Source organism: Chaetura pelagica, unplaced genomic scaffold (genome assembly GCF_000747805.2).
Source record: "Chaetura pelagica isolate M959 unplaced genomic scaffold, ChaPel_1.0 scaffold83, whole genome shotgun sequence".
Classification (NCBI taxonomy): Eukaryota; Metazoa; Chordata; class Aves; order Apodiformes; family Apodidae; genus Chaetura; species Chaetura pelagica.
This window is the reverse complement of record NW_009952893.1, coordinates 5031856-5048730: the sequence shown is the minus strand read 5'-3', so window position 1 is coordinate 5048730 and position 16875 is coordinate 5031856. Positions and strand designations below refer to the sequence as shown.

Genomic DNA, 16875 nt, shown 5'->3' with positions numbered 1-16875 from the left:
CTTGACAGCATGAGAGAAAAAAAAAGAGTTGAGAATTAATCACATTCGTTTCCAAAAAGTGGAATATACTAATGAGATAGAACTAAGGTCACTGATGGCAGAGACCACCTGGAAGGGATGCAGAGGGAAGCAGTTTATTTAGTGTATGCTTCTTAGTAGATAATCTTTGTGTATGCAACACAGGGATGTACCTCTGTGTTAGACGATTTTTCCCATGGGACTTCCCTATTTTTGGTAGATATTTCCTTGTGAACTTTTAGCAGGAGAGATAGAAGAAGCCTCTAGACAAGGAAATGAAAACTGTTTTCAGGATACTGGCTAGAGAAAGGCTGCCTGATTCAACATTACTTGTCTGTATCCTGTGTAGACAACAAGGAAATATCACAGCACAGAAAGAGGAACCCTACCAAAAGGCTCCACTATATGCCTTCTAGCAGGATGCTCAGCAATGCCTTCTGCTGATAGACCAGTGACTGTGCCCTTAGTGTACATCCAATGAAATGAATTGTGGTACAGTGAATTGTAAAAGAATGTTAGTGTGCTTGCTGTATGTCTCTGTTCCTCAGCTTCCCAGCCTCTTCTAACAAACTACTGTCTGTTGGGAATTTTTTGAGTTATCCTGCAAGACTCATCTGACCATCTACTCAGGTTTCTTCCTTGGAGACACCACCAGTCAGTCCAGTACTCTTGAAATCTAGATCCCTCATGGAGATTGACTCTCCTAAGCCCTGTAACCTGAAGTGAAATGCAGTAATACAAATCTTTCTGGTTCCTGTTTCAAGATCATGCTCGTTTCAGGTGAAGTGGGTTTTTCAAGATCTTACTCTTCCCAAAAATGAGCTGGGATCAAAAAGCCTATTTGGAACTGGGACTGGGATATGTGTGTGTGCAGTAATTAAAAGACTGACCTGAGGGGTTAAGTTGTAGTTGACTTCATTTACTGAAGTTGCCTTTTGGAATGTCAGCGGATAAAGTGCCAGAAAATTTTTTGTACTGAGAGTGTCATTAGTAGATTATATACATAAGAGACATGATTTTTAAGCTTCAGGTCAAAAAGCCGCCTTTTCATTTTTCTTGGCACTTTCCAACTATTTTATCTGTGGTGCAAGTGATAACTCTTTATTTCATAATAAATATTCTGAAAGCATTCCTGATACTGACAAATATGAATTGCATGTACACATACTTCACAATTATAGTTTCGTTCTGTGAGATACCATGACCTTAAATCTATAGAGAAAAAGTATGTTTATAATTTTTTCTTGAGAAATGTCTCTACAACAGCACATGATGTAGTGAACGAAGAGTGAATCTCTAAAGTTTCAGACTGGATAAACAATGTCGAAACTTTTTCTAAAATGAAAATAATTAACCTTTGAATCTGCAGAAATTGCTTGGAAATATTCCAATATAACATCCTTCATAAGATTATTTGTGCTTCCAGCCTTTGGTAGACTGGGAAAATCACACACACAAAAAAAAAAAAAAAAAAAATAAATCACTTATCTTTTCATTGAATAGAACTGAAAGGCACTGCAAATAAGAATCCAAATCGTCCCACTCTACGAAAGCAAGATCACTCATCTGCATCCTGTTATTTCATGACTTCCACTTCTGTGAAAATCTAAAGGATACATTTTCTTGGCCCTACTCTAATTAACCTCCTTAAGAGCAACCTAATAAAAATACAGATAAACCTAGGAAAATTTAAAGTTGGGAGAGAACATCAAGCTGGAACTCAAGATAATTACGAGATTGATGATACAGACAGCCTGGATAGTCTGATATATTCTGTCTAAGCAAACATCATGTACTTTATATGGGACCAATCTGCACTCACACATCTGGAGGGAAAATAATGCAGATTGAATAATCTTATAATCATTCAACTTGTTACAGAACATTATCTGAATAGCTGGTAATTTAAATATTCTGTAATTGAAATAAACTATGAGCTAACATGTCAAATAGTAATTGGTTCCAAACAAAATTCCATACAAAGACTTGCAAGTGACATAAACATGATGTATACCAGCTGTCTCTCATTGCTAGTAATATTTAAATTTTAAAGCCAAATATATGCTATTTAATCCCATGTATTTGAAAATTGTTTAACTAGAAATATTTTATGTAAATGAGGTGATAGAATATAATATAAGTGAGGAGAAAAAAAATAAGACATTTCAAGTGTCCTGCTCTGTGCTTTGTCATGTGGCTTTATATTTTTATTTGTCGAGACATATGATTTGATACTCAGCCTAGTGCCATAACTCCCACATCACAAGGTTACCACACAACTTGCTGTGACCTACTAATTCCACCTAAAACTCAGCCAGGCCTTAAAAGCATATGACTAGTGCAGATCTTATGGAATTGCTTTGGCAGAGTAGCATAAAACATCTTGCATAGTGCTTTTCTTTACCATGACCAGCTGCATGCAGTGAGATTAGTTTCTAGTTTTCATAATCGTCATATTCACATAAACAAATGAAAATTCCAAACCATTACTTTTTGCTTAATGTATATATTTTCCTGAAGGAAAAGTGCATTTTTATCTTGACATAACCCTGTAACTCTTCTTCCTAGGCTCAACAAAGGCATGCATTTTGTTCACAGGATATTATTCAACAACCACAAAACATACAATTTCTGGGTGTTTTAAAAACCAGAAAGTTAATGGTAGTAAACTTGCAATTCAGAAGCTATCTGTGTAATCATTTACTGGCTCACTAAAATGTTAAGGGTCCTTGGGTTAGTCTTGAGCTCTTAGAGTCTGGTGTAATAGAAGCTCCAGAAGATTTACTACAGCTTAATTATTGATCTAACATAATACTTGGGCTACGTAACACATGCTGATGGTTTGTTTAGTTTAATTAATTACTGAGTAAGTATTTTTTTTTTTTTTACCTTTGAAGGTATTCTGCAGTTAATGTGCCTTGGTTAATTTTCATAGCATGGGACAGAAGTCTTATTGTCTTGCTCAGTGAATTTATTATGGGCAAAACCTGCAAAAACAGGAAAAGACATTAATACTTATAGTTGTTAGGATTCACACATTCTAGTTGTAACGCAAGCTGTGTTCATACTGGATTTAGAATTTGTTTGCAAAACTAAACTTATCCATTCCTATTTACTTTGCTGAATCACCCTGCATATCCAAGTTTCTCCATGTCTAATTACCTTATTTACAAGTCAGCAAGCTGCTATTGTTAAAATAATTAAGACAGTGGAAAGCAGACATTACTTTTTAAGGATCCTGACTTCTTTGTGTTTTGTTCATTGTTAAAGTATCAATGTGTATCTGCTTTTTCAGTGCCTTAATACACCCAAGAAAACTTATGTCAGATGTTCCTCTACAAGAGCAAAACAAATAAATAAACAACTAGAATAATTTCTATTATTTTAAAATAATTGTACAGGAATTATAAGTTATATTTTATTTAGCTGTCAAAATCAAATGAAAGTGCTTTTCTTTGGTATTTCCTGTGGGAAAGCTCTTATCAATTTTAACAGAAATGTGTATCTTTAAGTGTAGTCTTACTATTTGGTTAACAAAATTTTTACATTTCCAACCTCTGATTCTAAAGGATAGTTCAAATAGCTAAATGTCCACTACTAAGTTCTGTAGCTTGCCAGGATATTTTCTGGGAATATTTGTAATATTTTAATAGAATTTTCAGTTTTGGAAAGACTTGTCCTGGCTTTCGTAATTGTTAATTCATTTATGTGTTCTTTTTTAAAATGAGGTAATATTAAAATAATGTATAAATTAACACAAATGAGACCATTTTGTCCTTAGGCAGCTGAAATGTAACTACCAGTATCAACTATATTAATCTAAATTCCTCACTCATCTTCTTCCTTTGGCAAGAGCCTATCATTTTGTATCTACTTTCTCCTCTTCTGATCTGAGCTACGATTAAGATGCAAGATCCACAGGTGACTCCAGCCACAAGAATGTTTCACTGACAGAAAAATACCTCTGTTTCATTTATTTTCATGAACACAGGAAGTATTTTGTTGCCATGAGCTGTAATTTCACATTCCTTTAGCTTCAACTAGTCACTGTCACTGTCACTAGCAAACTAGTCACTAGTCACTTGTCACTGCCTTCTGACAGAAGAGACATCACCTTTCCCTTCCATGCTGGTTGTGTGTCTCTCCAGCCTGTGGTTGAGGGGAGCCAGGTGAAAGAAGTAATCTGACCAAGGATTAATCCTGCCAGCCGAAAGCATACCAGCAAACAGGTTGGTTCTCAGATGGGTCAGCTCTGTCATCTGGTTCCCTGTGTTGTCACACTGCTGCCAGTGCTGTCACAAGAAAGGAGCAGAGCTGGGGGCCACCACCCCAGCAGTCAGCACGTGCATTGTGAAACCCTCACCTCAAACATGGGGGCACTAAAACCACCAGCCAGGATTTTCCTGCTTAAGCCAGTCCATCAGTCAAAAAGGCCTCTCTCTAGGTTTTACTGTCCTCTGTTGTGAAGTGTCCTTCTCAGTCAATCTGTCTGCTTCCCTTCTTCAGGATCTTTCTCCATCAGGCACACACCCTTCTGGAAGGACCAGCCAAAGCCTGGCTGCTTAATGCTTACACACTCTTGATTGCTCTAGGGTTTGACGTTGTTTTTGGAACAACCATGCTTTACTGTTTCCTACAACAGTTTTATAAGGGCAGTGGCAAGGAAGTCTATCTGTTTTGAGAGTAATGAATGCAGTTAGATTCTTCATTTGACAACTTCTGAAAGGTCAAACCCAACCTTATTAGGAAAACTCTGGTGACTTGCACAGTCACCAGCAACAGGAACAATGAGGACATATGGGGAGGATTATTTCATGCACAGCTGGGTACCTGGGACCAAAAAAAGAATGGAATAAAAAAACCCCTAAAATTTGGATATTTATAGCTTCCAGGGAATGGAATGGTGGGGTGGAGGGAGAAAAAAAAGAACCCTCTTTTCTGCAAACCCAAAATGGAGATAGTGTAAAACAAGAAACCTGAAGTACATGCATCCCTAGTATGCTGCTACAAAATTATATGTAACCCTGGCTTCTGTAATGCAGAACAGGTCAATAGAGTGGTATATATAGTACCTGGCAGTGGTCTCATTGTCACAGTTAATCAGAAAGTATTGTGAATTTTAAATCACTAGCTTTGAGGTGGCCAAGATTGTGAAGGTCTGGATAAGTTTAAATAAAAAGCTGCCAGTATCTGGGAACTTAAAAAAAAACAACTCATAGTTATTATTATGCTATAAATAAGTATTTGCAATATTATGGTCCACTAAAACTTACCTCTTTCTTATGCAAGAAAGAATTATTGTCATTATTTTCCAGTCTTCCTCAGCTCAGTCTTTTGTTTTACTGTAATAAATAAACCAATAGAAAGTCATAAGGAATAAATTTAATAATATTTTAAAGGAAAAAAATCTTGCATTTATTTACATATTATTCCTAGGAACATATTCCAGCAGAATAAGAAAGACATTGCATAGAGTAATGGCTTTTGGCTTTTCTGACCTGTCTCATAGGGTTCACTGAGACTATGCCCCCAAATTTCAGCAGGGAAATGTTACAGCCAGGTATGTTGTTACTGCAATATTCTTAATTATCAACAGTAAACAACAGTATAACCTTCTTGAAAAGATTATACTGGTAGTGTACAGTATCTACAGAGGGCAGTAGCTCTCTGAAGCTGCTTCTGCAGGTGAAAAGGAGAAAACCAACAAGACTTATTTAGATTCCAGCCTGTAAGTTTGGTTAAGCCTGCTTCCTACTAAATCAAAAAATAAACCAATGTGCTTTTAGGTTTTCAAGTTGGTAGTGGCTGTGAAAACTAATAAGTCTTCCAGGATTTCACCTTGAAAATTTAAGCCCAGAATCTAGATTGAACACTCTTAATGTGCAACAAAAATACACAGATATGAAATAAATGGAGATGTGAAAAAAAAATAAATACTAATAAGTCTTCCAGGATTTCACCTTGAAAATTTAAGCCCAGAATCTAGATTGAACACTCTTAATGTGCAACAAAAATACACAGATATGAAATAAATGGAGATGTGAAAAAAAAATAAATAAAATTATACTTAATACAGATTTTTTTTTTTCTCTTTCTTTGAGAGATTGGTCTATCCAGCTTTAATAATTTATTTTTTGTTGATCGGATTTAAATTTTTTAGCAATGTTGTAATAGCTAGGATAATCAGACTGAAGGGTTTCTTTGCTACTGTTGAACCTTTTTTTGGTCACCAACAATGTCACATAAAGTTAGAGAGGGCAACTAACGAAGACTTGCATTTCTATCTGGATACCCTGGGCATGAATATCACTTTGGTCAAGAGGCTAGGAATTTAAAAAGCACTCTCACAATCAATCACACTCAACACAACTTAATCTGTCCTCATGGCCACCTCAGTCCTCCTTTGACCGTGTCATAGGAGCCAGCAATGCCCTGCCAACCTTCTGAGTTCAATAACTCCTGGGTGACTAGTGTTAGGGATGGGTGAGTGCACCAGGCCCCTTCCCACAGGAGCTGGTTGAATGCACAGGAGTGTTACAGCAATTTTGTCCCCCAACAAAATCTGTGATGTAATGAAAGGCCAAGAAGTCACAACAGATTTTTTTTTTTTTCACTTGCTGTATTAAGTAGACCTAATCTCAAGCATATGGTGCAATGGAAGATTAGTTATCAGAGAGGATGTGAAGAAGGGATAGATATGCAAACACTAGAAGATGATTAATCAAATTATTCCCTCAATTTTGAGACTTAAATCAAATTTTTCTGTGTTTTGTTACAGTTGCTTGTAGTTACGTGTAGGGGTGGGCTGTGATACACGGGCCAGCTTTTTAGTTTTAGTTATGTGAGTGCAAATCCCACTGAAAGGCTGATTGCTTGCTAATACTGAAAGATGGATTTTGGCCCTCAAAATGCTTAAAAAAGAGCATTTTTTTTTCCTTATTATTGCTGTTGTTATGGGAAACAAATTGGGCAAAGAACTATTGGAAGGAAAGTGTTTTCTAATGGCCAAGAATGTAATGGCAAAGAAAATAAAGAAAACAAATGATCAAGATGAAAATAAGCTAATAAAGAAAACAATGGTTAGAACAGGAAATCAAACCAAGGGAAGATGCCTGAAAAGCAATCCTCAAATCATCCCTGTTCACAATCAATAAGCCAACTGCATGTGTCAAACAAAAGCACTGTTTAAAATATCTTTTTCTTTTATTGCAAGAGATCCATGATTCTTTTATCTCTTTGTTCTTACACTTGAGACACTAGTTTCAAGTGCATGTGACAGTGCAAAGTCAATAATCACCTAATAGTACCAACAGAAGTGAAACATTTGCTATAGGAACCTCTTTATCTACACATGCAAAAGGATAAAAATATCAGATGATGAAGCAGAGTGACAGTGAAATGAGCCATTGGATGATACACAGAAGGGTGAATCCAGTAGCACTGGAATAGACAGGAATCTTCCCATTTACTGTATGGGGCATTAAACGAGTCTATTACAGAGCAGAGTAAGACACATGGGGATGGTAGTCACTGTTGTTAAAGTTTCCAAATCCCCCTTCTCCACATTTATGAGCTTATGAAAGTACAATACTTTCCAATAGGTGCACAAATGAGCTCATTATGACTTCAGACTTGAGAGGATATTAAGCCATAATTTTATTCTATGGTAAAAGTGCCATATTTTTTATTTATTATTTTCCTTAAATGATGCTGTGTTTAAAGAAATTGAAGGAGCACTTTCATTTTTGTGCTTTTTTTGTCCATTTACTATCTAAATTATGAATGCAGCCTTAGTCAGGAACCTTGCCACAGCGCCTTTCCAACCTGTGGTACAGATGGAGACTAACAGTGTTCCACAATGAGAAAGGCTGATAGCATGCTGTGATGCAAGATTAGTATTTACTGTTCTGCCTTTGAACAGCAGGTGTTTAGATACTGCTGGTTGGTGTATTGTTTGGAAATTTTGGGGAGTGTAGGTGTATGTGTGACAATAAGATAAATCCTTCCTATATAACATACATCATTAATAAAACATAGAGCTTACTATGTGCAGGACTTTTTCCATACCCAGGATATATTGGTGATAAAGGGTTTTCTGAATCATTCCAGAAGTGTTAATACCGTGTCCTGGAGCTGCAATGATCTTATTTAAGCTCACAAAAGAAACACAGCCTCCAAGGAAGACCCAAGGGACTGGAGGGAGTGCTGTGTGTGATTCACTCAGTCTCTGAGTCAGTCCTGAATTTATGTACTCCATTTCATGCCAGAAGGGAGGTCTTTCAGAAAACAGGAAAATAGTAGATCCACATTTTTCTACAGACTCAACCTTACACAGCAGCTTCCCATTTCACCCAGAAACAACTTTATTCCAGTGAGGGACACCATGATTTCTGCCTTTTTAAAAAATCCTCTACACACAAGTTACAAGTGCAAGATAAATGAAGTTGTAACTCATTGAAAACAGAATGACTTGCAAAACATTTTGGTGACTGACCTCACAAATGACAATAAATGGATAAGAGAATCCAGTTACAATTATCTAATATTTTTTTTTTTTTGCTGGACCAGCCGTAGGAATGACTGCAAAGCAGTCTGAGCAATCACAATTTATGTAAGTATTCAATTCTCCTCTGACCTTGTTACCTTCAGTAAGCTCTGTGAGAAGTATTTCTGAATGAGGTCGTATCCTAATATTTCTCAGAACTACAGCTCCATTATTGACACACAACGGAGCTCCAGCTCCAGCGTACACTGAGCTCTCCCACTGCCTGGCACTGTTATGATGCTGTTATCCTTGCTCATAATAGACGCAGAAGACAGAGTAGTAAAAAGGTACCAAACGAAAGCAATTTATGAGCATTACTGACCTCATCACTCATGCAAGTCTTGCTATAACAATGGAAATATCTATTGTTTTTTTTTTAAAAAAAGATCACCCTATGCAGATCAGTAAGTACAATATTTGTTTTTATTTGCAAAATAGTGAAGGTTAAAGCTGATCTCCTAATCTTCTAGATATTAATAAATCACTGGGATTATCTCAGTAGACTATTTTTCTGAAGGGTTTCCATCAGTTACTGCCAAAGATTCCTTGCTAAAACGACTTCCATCATCAGTATACTGGACATGCAAGGGGCAATTTAGCACCAATTATAAAATTATGCCAGCCCCCATTTCACAGCGAAATAATGCAGAGAAAAACTTTGTAGTGTTATCTTTTTGCCATGTAAAATACTACTTTTAAAGGCATGAGCAAAGCCATTAGATTAAATGTAACTAATTTATATGTAGACATTTTTTCCTGATACAACAGACTCTACTCAATTTTTCATCATGATTTTCATGGTTATGATTAAAAAATTGCTATAGTATTCAACCTTCTGTTTGGAAAAATGTGTTAGACTAACACCTGTATCTCTTGCTACATTGTAGAAGTACACTGACTGCAAGATTCAAGGGCTTAGTTAGCTATTTAGTGACAAAACTGGACACAATTCTTACATTTGAAAAGAACACAGGGCAAGTTCTCCTTTCCAAATCACAAGTAGGAAGCCAAATTAAAAATGTGACCATCAAGTGAATAAAAATACAATAACACCAACATAGAAGGCAATAAAAATGTAATAAATGTTCTAAAATAAAAGATTCAATTAATCTCTGCTATAACAAGCCACTTTACATTTAACTTGCAGTTTTTCTTACTATGATTTAACCAAAAAGGTTTGATTTGGTAAGTGTGCCAATACTGAATAGATGCATAGGCTTGGGTCATATTCCCATTATCATTATTCCTTTCAAGTTAATCACTGAGGAAAATGAAAGCAAATATGACTGATTTTAGAAAAGGCAAAAAGAATCTTCTTTAGATAGACTGAACCTGACAGGCACTTTCTCTTAAAAAAATGACTGTTATGCAAACTGTTATAACTCCTCAGGGTGTAAGGTATTCTTGTTTCTTCTATGCAATTGCAGGAAAAGAAAAAAAATAATTTGCATTTAAAAGGATATCTATCAAGTTTAGGTATTTGGGAGACTCTAGCAGCCCAAAAATAGGCTTTAAATGTTAACTGATACTCAAAATACATGAGGGGAGAGGTACAGCAGGAAATTTCTTAGAGGTGATTTGATGAGGGTTAATGAGTCCTAAATTATGTGTGAGCTTTCTTAGTTGATAAAATATCAGCATCTCCCTTTGCCTTACTGCTCTAGCAGATTGCTTTTTAAGTAGCTAAATACAGCCTTTTGTTCAGTGAGAAACACAAACTACACACAAGGTTGCTTTAGACAGAAAAATTATTCAGAGGTTTAATAGAACAGCCTTTATTTCAGCACTTGAAACAACAAATGAATATGCTTGAAAACTGACTATTTCTTATCCCTTTCTTAACATAAAGAACAATGTCATTTATTACAATCAATGAATTAAAAAGAAAGATGACCTTTATCTAAAAATTTAGTGACCAATGTAGGAAAGTGAAAGATGTGAAGGCAAGGAACAAGGCAAGGAACAAGGCAAGGCAGAATACATGCTGGAAACGTTGCCTCTCTGATTTTGAGAATGCAGAAGTTTACTTGGAAAAGAAATGAAAATTATTGTAAGTAATACATTTATGTTATCTTGTTAATGTCGTTGGTTTTTATTTTTTTGTGAGTAATGTGGAACAATTCCATAGACAAAACTGAGCTCAACCTTCTCTTAAGGGTTGCAACACCATTAATGTTTGGGCTCATTTAAACAGTAGGGTTGTGTTTTCAGGTCCTGATACCTTCTTTTTTTTCTTCCAGTGGATTGAAATGTGACTGTGAATGGAAAAGATAATTCTCACACAACATTCTTCAAAGCGTTTTGAGGAAAACACACATGTACAAACACATTTGCTTATGTCTGATTCAAGATGTGAAAAAAAAAAAGAAAAAGAAAAAGAGTGAATTTATGAGAAATTTTTCTAAAATTGGAAACACACTTAAAAACTTTCCCATACATTTGTTTTGTTTAGATTAATTAAGACTTCTGCTTTATCTTACCACAACAGACACTAAAAGTTTTCAATATGTTTACCGAAGTTAAAGGAATTATAGAATGAATTTGTATCTACTACAGCATTATCCTTAAGCAATCCTGATTCAGTAGGAAGTTGTAATATATTTTTATCAGTCCAAAAGGTAACTCGTCAGTCTAACTAGAGACATTTTGCCTCCTCAATATATTATACAATAGAGAATGCTACTAAATTTTGTTTCTCATGAAAAAATCGTGTTTTGTTGAAATATTATCTTACCACATTGGCATAACTAGATTAAAGATGGAGGTGAAAGTTCTCATGGAGTGGCTGGGAGTTTGCACTACTTTTCTCTTGTCTCTGTAATTTGTTATATTAATGGGTGTCCTTATCATGAACTGAAAAATAAGCAACTTATGAAGTAAAGTATGGCAAATAGAGTGAAAACTAAGTTAAATATTCTAACACTAGGGATACAGGGAATTAAGTCTGTTGTTGTGCCTCCCACGCACACACATGCACAGAGAACAAATATTCACTTCTCTTATTGAAACATGATGGTGGAACTAATTCCTACTAACACAATTTTTTTTTTCCATGTCCTGCTCACAAAATCTAAATTAGATCAGAGACAAACTTCAGCTACATTAATTCTCCTCTTCCAAGGAGGCCTTTTTAAAAACATAAATCTTTTCAGTTTCTCTGGCAATATGAAGGGCTGTGAAAGGTCTAAGCTGTAAAAGCTATTTTAGATCTTAAAAAATCTGGGTCTACTTTCTTTCATTCAGCTTTTGTATTGTACATTTTTAGCTTTTCCTGAAGCATAAAAACCAGAAAATTGATACTGACATTCTTCCCTCAGTATCACTGTATATAGGATAACACCATAGCAAAACACCAGTAAAACTCAAGGCCTTGATGTGTGATTTTTGGAAATTCATATTCTGTTAAATTCAGAAGTTAATTCTTCCAGCTGTTCCATTTTTTATACCTCCTTATCTGTCCAAGGTAACTGACCCTCCAACAGAGACAGCAGAATGGGAAGCCTGTCTTGATGGGAGAGCTCCTCAGTGCCTCTTATAGCTAAGCATACTAACATTTGAGAATAGCTACATCAGTTTATAGCAAGATGCAGAGCTATGGGTTGAAGTAGTTGAGGGGATGCTATGAAGGACCTTCTGCTTTATTTTCAAGGGTACATCTAATCTCCAGGAGTTTAATCGGGCAACAGCTGGGAGAAGTAATTCTCATATCACTCTGAGCCTTCAGAGATCATGGATCAGTGCTGAAAAAAAGTCTGTGTTGAGGTTCCAAGCTGCAAGTGAGGAGTTTAAGACTATTTCAGTCCCATTGCCCTGCTAAGTAGAGCAGTTAGCAAAAAGGAAACCTCTGCCTTCTCAGAGCTTGTGTGTCGAAATCATCCCACAAGGGATATTATCAGGAACAGACAACTCATTCTCTTGATGAGGTTCTTGGAGATGCTCAACCGTCATATGGTCAAAGCTCTTGTGGTTGAAAAAACACTGCCAAATAAATTAGAAACATCCTCTAGACGAGAGTGGCCACACACACATCTGTTCTGTTGGAGTACCTTTAACACACAGCTGCAAAGTTGATGTGGGTCCAATGCTACATTTATGTCTGGAATACTGAGCCAATTTCAATGCATCAGTATTGAAGTGAGTTTGCACTGACTTAAAAATATCAACAAATGCTATTGTAGATAAGCCGTTAGTTATACAGGTTTGTGGAGACAACTGCTATCACATATTTCTTACCTATGAGAAGCTGCAAGATGATGGATAGTGAAGAAGGGTGCATAAAAACTGAATCAGCCATTGCTCACTAGGAATTCAATTCAGTGAAAAGGTCCAAAATAGCAGGGCATTAACCAGGTTTTAAGAAGCAAATAATCACCTGAAACAAGTTTTCCCCTTTACCTCAGCCCTATGAAAATCCATGGAAGTTCCTTTATCTTTATTTCCTCACACTGGGGAACTTTGAAAAAAGATAGCTCAAATGTGGACTGAGCTTCAGGAAATTGTATTCCATGTCAAATATTCAAGAATTGGCTGAATGGTGCTGATGGTCACATCACTTGCATAATATACAAGTCAGCAGTTGATCTCTCTTTCATGTCCAACAACCTTCTTGCTAAAAAAGCGATTCAGATATTTTACTCCACAACTATGACAGAAGAAATTAAAATTATGTTTTCTAGAATACTACCAGAGGTTGGTAGAAATGAATCATAGAATCATAGAATGCCAGGCTGGAAGGAACCTCAAGGATCTTTTGGTCCAACCTTTTTAGGTAATACTATAGTTTATTTGAGGTGGCTCAGCACCCTGTCAAGCTGAGACTTAAAACTGTCCAATGTGGGCGAATCTACCACTTCCCTTGGGAGACAGTTCCAATGTTTGATTGTCCTCATGGTGAAAAATTTACCTCTTGTGTCCAGTTGGAATCTCCCCAAGAGCAACTTGTGCCAATTACCCCTTGTCTTTTCCATGTGACCCCTTGTAAACTGGGAGTCTCCATCTTCTTGGTAGTCACCCTTTAAGTACTGGAACATTGTAATAAGGTCTCCCCTAACCCTTCTTTTCTCAAGGATGAACAAGCCCAGTTTTCTCAGCCTCTCCTCATATGGCAGGTTCTCCAGTCCTCTCATCATACTTGCAGCTTTTCTCTGGACTCTCTCCAGCCTTTCTTCATACATCTTGTAGTGTGAGGGCCACAGCTGAATGCAATACTCCAAGTGTGGCCTGACAAGCACCAAGCAGAGTGGGATGATGACCTCTTTAACTTTCTGCTGATGCCTTTGTTGATGCAGCCGAGCATCCTGTTGGCCACCTTTGCTGTTGCAGCACGCTGTTCACTCATGTTGAGCTTGTTATCCACCCCCAGGTCCCTTTCCACAGGGCTGCTCTCCAGCCAGGTGGATCCCAGTCTGAACTGTGCTCCTGGGTCACATGTTTCCAGGTGCAAGACCTTATACTTCTCTGAGTTGAACTTCATAAGATTTCTGCTAGCCCACTCCTCCTGTCTGTCCAGGTCATCCTGCAGCATGACTCTTCCCTCTGGAGTGTCAACCTTGTTGGGAAATGATATTACCCAGAATAATCACTAAACTAGGACGGCTTTGAACCCAGCTCTGTTGGTTAACTCCTTGCCCAGCAACAAATAGAATTTTAGAATAATTTTATATGGGAAATGCACTCATCAGTAAGATATGCATGTTGGTCTAAAGTTGAATTGTTTTAATTAGCAGTTCTAAAGTTACAGAAACACATAAGAACCACCATTACTGAGAACTGACAATGAAGTTATGGCAGAAACTTCAAGCAACATGAAAATGAGGGAAGTCAGCACTGCCAGAGCAGCAAGGAGCTCAGAGGAAGCAACACCACTGATGAAAAGACATGCAACATTTTAAAGGCTATTTTCAATGCTTGAGACTGTGGACTGCAGTTGCTTGAAACTGATCTATTTCAGGACTCCCAAAGTTCAGGTAAAATCCTCTCAAACTTCTGAAAAAAGCAATAAAAATCCATAATTGAAAATTAAGCTTAAATTCAAAACAAGAATCTTGCATGGGTTTAGCTTGTATATTTTAAACTGTAGTGTTCAACATTATGTTTATTCGGTCTGCACAGAAAACCATTGAGTTTGAAAGAGAATTTTGGAAGGAGATCTTCTTAAAGATGTCTATTGTGACAGACTGGCCAAAGCAGGAAAAAGACGATCCCATGTGAATGTATTTGTGAGACATATTTGTCCTGCATTTTCTTGTGGAAGACTAGAAGATTTGTTTAAAGGTGAATTAAGAGCAACTGCATGTTTCAGGAACAGATTGCAAGCTAGAATGGAAGGTTGTTTTTAATATACTTATTTTTATAAATATCCAGTCTACTCAGAACCACTGAGAACAGGACAAAAATCAAGAAAAAGCTGAATTCAAACTAAATAATGATAATGACAATTTCAAGGCAAGTGTTTTAAGCAATATAAGCAACTGTCGAGTTTGAGGATGACACCAAACTGAAGGGAGCAGTGGATTCCTTCGAGAGATGATTTCCATTCAGAGATACTTAGGCAGGGTGGAGAAAAGGGCCAGCAGGTACCCTATGGAATTCACTGAGGACAGATGCTTAATCCTGCATCTGGGAAGGAAGAGCCACTTGCAGATGTACAGATTGGTGATGGACTGGCTGGGAAGCACCTCTACAGAGAAGGACCTGGGGCTCATGTTAGATAGCAAACCAAACATGAGCCTGCAGTGTCCTCAGGAAGCACAGCTGGCCAACAGCATCCTGGTCTGTATTAACAGCCATATAGCAAGTAGGTTGAGAAAAGCCATCATGTCCTTTTGCTCAAAACTCATTAGATGGCACCTAGAGCACTGTGCCCACTTTAGGGACCCACAGCACAAGAAGAGCAATGACAAACTGGAAAAAGTTCAATGGAAAGCAAGCAAAGTAGTTGAGGGATGGAGCACTTGACCTGCAGTGACAATCTGTGGAAATTAGGTTTGTTCAGCCTGGAGATGAGCTGGCTTTGGGGGGACCTCACAGCAACTGTTCAGTACCTGTAATTAGGTTATAAAGGAGATAAAGCCAAGCTCTCTCACAGGGCTCTGTTGTGTGGCTGGAGTGCAAGAGATAACGGACATAAACTGAAACAAAAGGCAGTCAAGATGGATACAAATAAAAGCAAGCTTCTTCCCTGTGACAAGGCCAAGTAGCACAGAAAGTTGCCCAAAATGTTATGCACTTTCCAACTTCTGGGATTTTCAAGATCAAACTGGAGAAGGCAAAAAAGTAGTTCAGATCCAACTCTTGTCTCAAAAATATGACAACTACAGACCACACCAGCATTTCCATGAAAAGCAGCAGTGTCCTGAGAACACAGATCCTGCTCTCTGAAATACTTCCACAGAGAGACTGACGAAGCGTTTTGAAGCCAGCACACCAAGGAGAAAGAAGCAATAGCCGCCTCACTAGATGAGAACATTCTGTCTCACTCAGTGCATGACACAGCAGGGGCAAAAGATGCCCAGGTAAAGATGAAAAAAATGACATCATTTCTAGGTTTTTGCAGAAACAATGCAATCATTGTTCATAAAATGCAAATGGAGGGATGCTTTACATTTTTTCCTAATGTCAATAAAGAAGTTGCTTGAGAGGAACCCAGTAACCAAACAGATTTGCTCCTGAGATTTGTTAATCTCTGGCAAAGGACTAGCAAAACCATTACCAGCAAAATAGAATTATAAACATGAGAGAGAAAAGCTTAAAATATTAATTTCATTGCCACAAGCTACTAATTTCTCTCTGAAAATCCAGTTTAGAAATTTTTTTCAAGAAAGATGATTGCCCAGAGCAGGGAAAGTAAACATGAACTAGGGTAAGTCTTTCTGGTTAAGCTGGAAAGGCTGCAGCTAAGATATTTCCCACTTGACCTTCATCAAGGAAGAAGTCAAAAAAGGCCAATGTGTTTAAGCAGGGCACAGGATGGAATAGAACAAAACTTCCTATGAGAAAAGATTAAGTTCACATTCTTTCAGGTTTTGTTAAAACTATACCACATCACTCTACACTTGCATTTAAAGCAGTTTCTTGACAGCATTGAACACAAGATCTTGAAGTAGGAAAATCAAAAGATTAAAGCATAAATGGAAAACAGTTCAGGTACTTTATAAAAAATGGGAAAGAAATATGAAGGACACATAAAAATCAGCAAAAGAAAGATAATAGCTTTTGCCTTTGCAAATTACATAATACATTACACCCATCCTGTGTACTTCCATGTACATATACTTTAAGCTGAACAACGTAGAAAATTTTTGGTTTACATG

At 37.1% G+C, this 16875-nt stretch overlaps 1 protein-coding gene across 1 annotated transcript in view; it reads right to left on the bottom strand.

Moving 5' to 3' along the window:
• The window catches only part of SULF1 (sulfatase 1), a 123789-nt gene that overhangs the window by 96135 nt on the left and 10779 nt on the right, over positions 1 to 16875 (bottom strand). Inside the window, exons 3-4 of the mRNA XM_009995563.1 lie at positions 5292 to 5360; positions 2908 to 3005 (exon numbers count right to left, since the gene is read on the bottom strand). The gene's annotated coding sequence lies outside the window, so the exon portion shown is untranslated. The remainder of the gene's footprint in view (positions 1 to 2907; positions 3006 to 5291; positions 5361 to 16875) is intronic.